The sequence below is a fragment of the Physeter macrocephalus genome, chromosome 14 (genome assembly GCF_002837175.3).
Source record: "Physeter macrocephalus isolate SW-GA chromosome 14, ASM283717v5, whole genome shotgun sequence".
In the NCBI taxonomy this organism is placed as follows: domain Eukaryota; kingdom Metazoa; phylum Chordata; class Mammalia; order Artiodactyla; family Physeteridae; genus Physeter; species Physeter macrocephalus.
This window is the reverse complement of record NC_041227.1, coordinates 95,218,069-95,227,289: the sequence shown is the minus strand read 5'-3', so window position 1 is coordinate 95,227,289 and position 9,221 is coordinate 95,218,069. Positions and strand designations below refer to the sequence as shown.

At 47.4% G+C, this 9,221-nt stretch overlaps 1 long non-coding RNA gene across 1 annotated transcript; it reads left to right on the top strand.

The window, feature by feature from the left end:
• Positions 1–6,205: 6,205 nt before the first annotated feature.
• Positions 6,206–7,870, top strand: LOC114487722 (uncharacterized). The gene is made up of 3 exons (XR_003683041.1): positions 6,206–6,335; positions 6,450–6,618; positions 7,810–7,870. It is a non-coding gene; the product is annotated as an uncharacterized lncRNA (long non-coding RNA).
• Positions 7,871–9,221: the final 1,351 nt, after the last annotated feature.

Below are 9,221 nucleotides of genomic sequence, written 5' to 3'. Positions count from 1 at the left end.
ACCTAAGTGTCCATCGACAGATGAATGGATAAAGAAGATGTGGCACATATATACAATGGAATATTATTCAGCCATAAAAAAGAAACAAAATTGAGTTATTTGTAGTGAGGTGGATGGACCTAGAGTCTGACATACAGAGTGAAGTAAGTCGGAAAGAGAAAAACAAATACCATATGCTAACACATATATATGGAATCTAAAAAAGAAAAAAAAGTGGTTCTGAAGAAACTAAGGGCAGGACAGGAATAAAGACGCAGACATAGAGAGTGGAGTTGAGGACATGGGGAGGGGGAAGGGTATGCTGGGACGAAGTGAGAAAGTAGCATTGACATATATACACTACCAAGTGTAAAATAGATATCTAGTGGGTAGCAGCTGCTTCACACAGGGAGATCAGCTCGTTGCTTTGTGACCACCTAGAGGGGTGGGATAGGGAGGGTGGGAGAGAGATGCAAAAGGGAGGGGATATGGGGATATATGTATACATATAGTTGATTCACTTTGTTATACAGCAAAAACTAACACAACATTGTAAAGCAATTATACTCTAATAAAGATGTTAAAAACAAAAAAAAAGTCCATCGACTGCTGCATACCCCTTAGGAAGCTACTGTATAATGAAAAAGACAGGCAATAGCAAGGGTTGACAAGGATGTAGAGAAATCGGAACCCTCATGCACTGCTGGGTGGAATGTAAAATGGAACAGCCACTTAGGAAAACATTAGGGCAGTTGCTCAAAAAGTTAAACATAAAGTTATCCTATGACCCAACAATTCACTCCTCTTTATAAGAATTGAAAGAATTGAAAATATCTTTCCATACAAAACCTGTACTCAGATGTTCATAGCAGCATTATTCATAATATCCAAATGGTGAAGGCAAGTCAAATGCCCATCAACTGATGAATGGATAAGCAAAATGTGCTATGTCCATACAATAGGATATTATTCGGTCATAAAAAGGAATGAAGTACTAATACATGCTACCCCATGAAAAAACCTTGAAAGCATTCTAAGTGAAAGAAGCCAGACACAAAGGCCACATATTTCATGATTCCATTTATATAAAATGTTTATATAAAATATATAGAATAGGCAAGGCCATAGGGACAAAGGGCAGATTAGCAGTTTCCTAGGGCTAGGGGGAGGAGGAAATGGGGAGTGACTGCTAATGGGTGTGGGGTTTCTTTTGGGAGGAATGGAAATGTTCTGGAATTAGATTCTGGTGATGGTTGCACAGCCTTGTGAATATAAAACCCACTGAATTGTACACTTTTCAAGGGTGGATTTTATGGTATGTGAATTTTATCTCAATTAAAAATTTTATTGAGCATCTACTATTTGCCAGACAGTGCTGGTGCTACAGAGATGTGTGAGGTGTGGCCTTGGCCTTGGGGAGCTTGCATCTAGTAAAGGAGACAGAAGAGTGAGCCCACAATGAAAAGAGTAGGATCAGTGTTGAGCTGGAGGGGAACCCAGGGAAGCCTGGGGATAAAGGGTCAGGGGAACATTTTAGAGATGACAGTATCATGAAGTGGAGCAGAGTCTGAGAGGGATTAGAGGGATGGGGACGGGGAGCTGCTGGGAAGGATATTCCAAGCAGAGACAACAATGTGTGCAAAAGGTGTGGCTTGCTGGGGAGCTCCCAGAGAAGGGGAGAACCTTGAAGTTGGGGCCAGGATGAGGCAGGAGAGGCAGAGGTGTCAGATGCCAAAGGCCAAGTTTCCCTCCTACAGTAGCGTGGGAGGAATGTTCCCCAGGCAAGAAGAAATAAAGCATCAACCTCCTCTTGAGGGCACTCCTACAGGTCTGATTTACATACACAGCCAACAAACTGCCTGTGCCCCTGCCGCGCCTGTAATTCCCACAAGGAAAGTACAAAAAAGGGTAAACAAGAAAGCAACTATCACCCTTATTTCCACCACTCTTAATATTTTAATATTTTTTCTCACAGTTTTTTTGACTTCACATGATGGGGATTATTCTGCACTATAATCTGATGTTTTTACTGATACATAAACATTATTCCTTGTCTTTAAAAAAATTCTTAAAATACTTCATTTCTTTGACTGTGTAACGGTCCACCATAACCCTGGAGCCTAAAGCTGGACCAGCATGCCTTTCTCGAATGATGATCATTTAGGCTGTTTCTGAGTCTTATACACCATGATGCCCCGAACATCTTTGTGGCCAGAGCCTGGAGTCACACGTGCTGGTTATTGCTGCATTCTGCTTTTTTGGCGGGCACCCTGGTCGACGAGGCGACTCTCCCAAGAGCACCAGAGACAAGACATGCATGAGCTGGAGAGACTCAGAAAGCCCAGATATCAGAACTGAAAAGGCTCCAGAGAACCTTCAATGAGAAAACAGAGGCCCAAAGGGCTCACATGGCCCAACCAAAGATGCACAGCTATTTAGGGAAGGATCCAAGAAGATGTGCTTAGCTGGTGGGAAGGCACTTCGAACTTCTCTTTGGATCAGCATCCCACATCCTCAGAGGCTGAAGCTGGGGAGAAAGTGACCAGACACTTCTCTTCCTCCTCCATTTGGCCTAACCCTAACCCACTTGTAGCAGTGTAGCCGGTGCTCTGCCCCCATCCTACGTTGCAGTGCACCCTGGGAACTCCAGCTGCCAGCATCTGCATCTCTGGGCCTGAGGGCTTTTCCAGAGCGAAGGAAGGCTACCCTGCCCACAGTAGGCCTTGGGGAGTTAACTCACTACCTTGCTCCCAGGAGCAGCCTCAAACAGTGATACTCTAGAACTGCTGGGCAAACAGCCAGCAGCCCCGCCCCTCAGGTGAGGTCTGGGTTCTAGGTTTCTCTGTGAGGTTGAATTCCAGTTGCCTGTTGTGGTAACTGGCTTAATAGCGCACACGTCATGGCTTCCTGCCCTTCCTCACTCTCCTACTGATGTCTCCTGCACGGTCCCAAGATACTACTTGCACCAGAATCCTTGACCTTTGAAGTACCACACCTCAGGACTTGCCCCGATGCCATGCCAAGTATTAATCCTCGACCCAGGAAGTAGTGTGGAAGGACAGAAAGGGGACGATGTTCTGGGAAGCACTGACAAGAAATTGAGCCCTTAAAGAAAATTCCTGGCTGGCCTGCCCCCGAGAGCTGGTCAGGTCCTCAACCCACTGTTCCCGCCCTGCCAGTAAAGTGCCAGGCCTGCGCCAGCCAGCGTAAATCATGTTCCAGGGACTCAGCCGTCAAAGCCGTCTATATCCTGGTCCACCATAGGTCTGTCCACCTCAGGTGACAGCTGGGGCATTTCCAGCAAAAGTCCCTCTACTCTGTCACCTCCAAGTCATTCAAGGTGGGACAAAGCCAGGTGACCTCAGCTACTGGGCTGCTGGAAGTTGTGTGACTCATGCCCTCCAGTGGTTAGTCAACAAATGACATGGGGCTAAGGGACAGGGGTCCTGTGTGAGATGTAGGGTATCAGAACTGGAGGATCCTTAGAAATCCTCTTCCCAACGCCTTCCTGTGACAGGTGAGGGGCATGAAGCCTACATAGGGCAAGTGACATCACAGGTCACACGCAGGCACAAGTGTAGAGAAAGAGCCAAACTCGCACGTCTTCTAGTGTACACGCCTTGTAGTTATTTGCGTCCTACTTTCATAATTTTTGTCACACCTGCATACCACCTACATAATTATTTGCTTATTTTCCCCTTAAATTGGCTCTTTTTTAACTTAAATAAATGTAATTCTAAAACCAATTTTTATCATTTCCCACAAGTGGAACATCAGTAAACGGCCACAGACAGTAACCACGTTAATAAGTACTTCAATTATTAAAATTAAAAAATGTTATTCCAGGTACCGCCCCCAAATCCCCTCTGGATTGACCACACTTTGGGAACCCTGTCATCTGACTGAAAAGAGACCCCAGGTCACGCATATATGGACCTTTAGCATCATCAGCAAGGGCATCTACTGAGCGCCTACAGTGTGCAGAGCACTGAGGTTATATGTCGGGGGAGAGCAACCACGTCACTATCTCCAAGGCGGCGGGTGGTACCAGGGAACCTGGAGAAGGAGGAGGAGAAAGGCCTGCTGGGTATAAGGGAGGTCAGGGGCCTGCTGGCCTAGAAGAAGCAGTCCAGCACGAATTGCTGTGAGACCTGGGAATGAGCTACTCTTGGCCTCAGTTTCCCCATCTGCCAGGACAGGAACTCCTAGTATCCACTGAGCGCCAGGCACTTTGAAGACAGGATCTCATTTTATCCTCAGGAAAATCCTACAGAGAAGCTCTTACTGGTCTCTCTTTGCAGCTAAAGAAACTGAGGTTGGGGGTGGGGTTAAGGGATCTGGTCAAGGTCATCTGGCTGAGCTGGGACTGGGACACAGCCCATAGCCCCATTGTGACCTCACAGACCCATGTGTACAGGGGGTGAAGATAAGCCTGATTGTCGCAAGCCTTGCAAATCAACCGGTGCAGTGCTTGCCCGAGGCTGCCCGGCCCAGCTGAAGCTGGGGGGCTGCTCCTAAATCCTCCAGGCCACCCTGAGGGCAGGCAGCACATGCCAGGTGCCAAGGATGCTGAGCTGGAGCTTCCTGGACGGGAAAGGGAGTTCCCTGGATCCAGAGACATAGGGCATCTCCACTGTGGAGAATGGACACTTAGCATCAATGGAGGTTTAGGCTTTTTCCCTGGCCTAAGATGCCCTCCTCTGTCCCTTCACCCCTCCTAGTCCTTCTGTCCTGCAAATGACCCCCTCGCCTGAAGAATTTTAGCCTCCTTGAGCCCCTATCCCTGAAGGCCTGGTGCCCTCGGCATCTAAGCAGCACAGCCGAGCACTTTGCAGAGTACTGGAGTCAGCACAAAGCCCCTCAGGGGAGAGCTCCCTGGCCTCGGAGCTGGGAGAGGCAAGTCTGCATTTCTGGCTGTCCAGTTTTGATCCATGGGTCCTTGAACCAGTGGGCCGCCTCTCTGAGCCTCAGTGGCCCTGCTGCAAAATGGGAACAATGACACTTTCAAGAGGTTGGGTACAGTACCGTGCACAAATCCTCCATGCAATCGATGTTTGAGCACCTACTGTGTACCAAGGTAATACAGCAATAAATGTGACAGAGCCCTCCTGTCCTTATGGAATTTAGGGTATGCTGTAGGGTGGCCCTCCTTCCGTTATTCTGGGAGTGAAGAGGACAAGGGCCGTGTCTTGAGGATCACCCCTTTGCCACCAGCATGCTGAATCCTGCCTAACAGGCACCCCATAAACACATGGCATAGGGAGAACCCACTTTTGGGGTCTGACAGTTTTGGGTGCAAATTACAGATTACAGTAACTCCCTCAAAGAGCTGGTGAGAGGATTCTAGGGGGGCTTCTGTGAAGCAGAGGCACATGGCAGGGACTCCTCCTTTCTGGGGGCTCTGTGCCAGCCTTGTACTGCACAGAGCTGGCACCAGAGGCTGACGGGGATGGGGGGCAGAACACTGAACCCCAGGTGACCCTCAGCTCTTACCTTGGCCTGTTTCCCACCTCCTTCCTGCTACTTTTTTGCCTTGCTCCTGGGGTGCGCTCGCCGGCAGAAAAACGGGCACGCGCACAGGGGCACACAAGGTGGGGGGTCATCTGGAACCCATTGCTGACCCCGGGCCAAGCCTCAGCCCTGCCCCTTACGAGCTGAGTGACAAGGAGCTGGTTTCTCAACCTTTCTGTGTCTCGTTTCCTTAACTCGTGAAATCGGCATAGGAATAGTACCATTGCAGAGGGCTGCTGGAGGATGGGCTGAGATGAGGACTGGAAAAGCTCGGGCCAGCTATAGTTAAGCAAGTGCTCCATCCACGGTAGTTGCAATTATTCTTATCACGGAGAATTATTATCACAGGTGGGTGGGGAAGAAAATATTTCAAGAAAGGCAGTGGGATATGGTGCAGGACCCTTGCTCCCCCAGGGCTGTGTCCTGGCTCTGTCCCTCACAGGGGGTGGCGGGATGGAGGGGGTAGAAAGGGGGACTCCAGGGTTTTAGCCTGAACACTACCTGACTGTGTGATCTCGGACAAGTCATTTAACTTCACGCTGAACCTCAATTTCCCACCTATAAAATGGGGCTAGTAATAATATTCACCTCACAACCTGTTGTGTGGATTAAACAGTCGATATATACAAGCGCCTTGCTTTAGTAAGCGGTCTCTCTGATCATTGTTTCTGTAGAAAGAGCTTCAAAGTTGCTAATTCCCACTGGCCAACTGGACTGAACCATCTCTACCACCTGGTGTAGAGACAGATCAACTTTATTTGATGGAAAATCAGTCCCAGGATGATGAGGCTGACAAATTCCAGTGCTGGTTGCTATTGGCGTGGTGCCCATGATGTGCTGGAAAGGTACGGGGGAGGATGTTTCTCCACAGCAGCCTTGGAACCTCCATCTGCACCCTCCCGGGGGCCCACGTGTCCTCTGACTGCCCTTCAAGGTGCTCTTTGATTTCTCCTCTGCAGTGTTCACCTGCCACATCCATCATCAACAGAGGCCCAGGAATGTGGCCTGTTGGGTAAGCTGGGCCAAAGGTGAGGCAGACCCAGAAAGCACAGGACAAGCAGAGATGGAAATCCCTGACGATCTCCAGGATGGGCACCAGCGCTAGACCCTGCAGACTAGAGCTCTGGGGTGAGCATCACTGTTTGTGCCAGATCAGAGACTGCCTGCTGTGTGACTGTGGGTAATCTCTTAACCTCTCTGTGTGTCACCATCCTTACTGCTATTTTTACTCCCCTCTTTGCTATTTGCTAATTAAAAGAGTATTGGGATAGTGGTGATGGTTACACACAACATTGTGAATATAATAAAAACCACTGAAGTGTACACTTTAAAATAGTTAAAATGGTGAATTTTATGTTATATCCGTTTTATCCTAATAAGAAAATAAATAAATGAGTGTAATGTTACGGAGAGAAAGAGAATTGGGAATTTAAAAGCAAATGTTTGTAGCAGAGTGCTGACCCGTGTGAAGAAGGGAACTTTTGGAAGTCAGGTCATGTCACCTGCTTGCTCTTTGTCAGAAAGTAAATTGTTCCTCTCTGACCCATAGCAGGGACCAAAATTCTTGCGTGGCTGCCTGTTTGCTCCATAGCTCAAAGCATGTTCTTATATCACATTTACTCACTTTATCTTGGCCACTCTTTCTTTCTTTCTTTTTTTTTTTTTTTGAATTTAATTTTATTTTATTTTTATACAGCAGGTTCTTATTAGTTATCTATTTTATACATATTAGTGTGTACATGTCAATCCCAATCTCCCAATTCATCCCACCACCACCGCACCCCACCCCGCTCTCCCCGCTTGGTGTCCATTATGTGAAAAGTCAGGCCCAGAGATGAGAGGTGACTTTTCTGAGGTCACACAGCAGCTCGGTATCAGAGCTGTCACTAGAACCCAGGACCTCTCGGGCTAAACTGCAGCCACATCGTCAAAGCCTTTTACTCAGGTTGGACATCACTGCTGACCCAAACCCTGCCAGGAGCCAAGAACATCATGCTTGGTAGATGCTGGATTAGAGGTGAGATGGCAGCCTTGAAGCTCAGGCTAGTAACCTGAGCAGAATGCAAAGGAACAGGAAAAGGAAACAAATGGTTACAGAGCCCTAACTCTGGGCCAGCTACTCTGGGGGCCCTTGACTGGCACCACTCATGATTCATTCGTGATTCATTCAGCTTATGCTTCTCCAGTGCCCACTCTGTGCCGGTCAGTAGGTGTTGGGGATATTGGGTGATGGGACAGCACAGTCCCTTACGCCCAAGGGCTTGTGATTTAGTAGGGAGACAGTCAGGAGATCTGGGTTCCTGCCCGCCTCTGCCACAGATTCACCTGAGACTCCAGATGCCTTGGTTTCCATACCTGTCCAGAGGGGGAGGAATCAAAGAAGACAGTGGACACACAGGCAGCTGGCTGGTTATAAGCATGACATACTTCAGGAGGTCATGTAAAGGGAGGCCCCTTGCAGAGGTAAGCTGACAACAAGATAATGAGTATATAGGGACACTCTCCAGGGACTGCATTTGGGAGTGGTCCTCTTCATCAGGGTGGGAGCATCTAAGAAAGTGAGCCAGGGCACCATCCTCCAATGAAGGGCAAGACACGTCCTGGGGTTCCACTGCCCATGCATCCAAAGCCAACTGTCATATGTCTGATTGATTAAATAACTGAATAAATGCATTTTCTGAAGCAAAACCATCCAGGTGTTCTGAGGCCAAGCAGATGGGATTCTAGAGGAGTCCATGAATGCCAAGTAGTAGTACCCATCTCACAGGATTGGTGGAGGAGTTAAAGGAGTTAATACATGTATTTGCTGCAGGTATAGTCAGAATTTGTGGAAGCAGTTACAGGGAATAGGGTTAGAGTGAGGCAAACTCCTAGTCATCCCTCAAAACCCTGCCCTGGTGTCCTCTCCCCTGTGAACCTTCCCTGAGCAATGCAGTTTCAGCTTCTTCAGGATGCCACCCCTCCAACACTGCATGTACCACTCGATACAATAATTATCCATTCTTTTCTCTAAGCTTTGTACTTCCTGAACCCAGGGACTCTGCATCTCTCCTCAAGCAGTATTACTTTCCCTGACCTGAACTGGCTAAAGCCTAAATGAAGAATGGCTTTGGTATATTGCAACTCATCGCAGTCTACTCCTATTTTTCATTCATTCATTCACTCAACAGAGATCTTTGAGCTCCTTTTCATGTCTTTATTCAGTTTTTTCTATCTTAGGCAAATTCAATTGATTATCATTCTGCATTTAATTTGGAAAATGAGGGAAAGAAATGAATGGATTGTGACAGCGATGTGTTAGGATGGTGAGATCAAGGGTGGGTTTTTTTCCCCTCCATTTTTGACTCTTACCTAACATAGTTGTTATTTTACTTTTGTAATGGAACAATTCATCCCATATAGGAATACTGTACTCGAGGCACTATAATAAATGGAATTATAAGAAAGGATAAAGAAGTTAAAATGCAATTTCTGTTATAAGAAAGGATTTTTTTCCCCTGTAGAAAGTAACTCTACCTGCCATGCTCCCCTAGTTTACCCAGAGCTGAAGTGTGAGACATTAGTGACACCAACATCTGAGAGGTCTCTCGGTGCCAAGGGCTTTCCTTCCCTTCCACAAACCTCAAGCTGAATGATTCAGGGACCTGTTGGGAACACTACATGACCCAGCATCACTGGCCTTCTGTAACCTGGGCATTTTCCAGTGTGTTCCATATTGTCAATATTTCTCA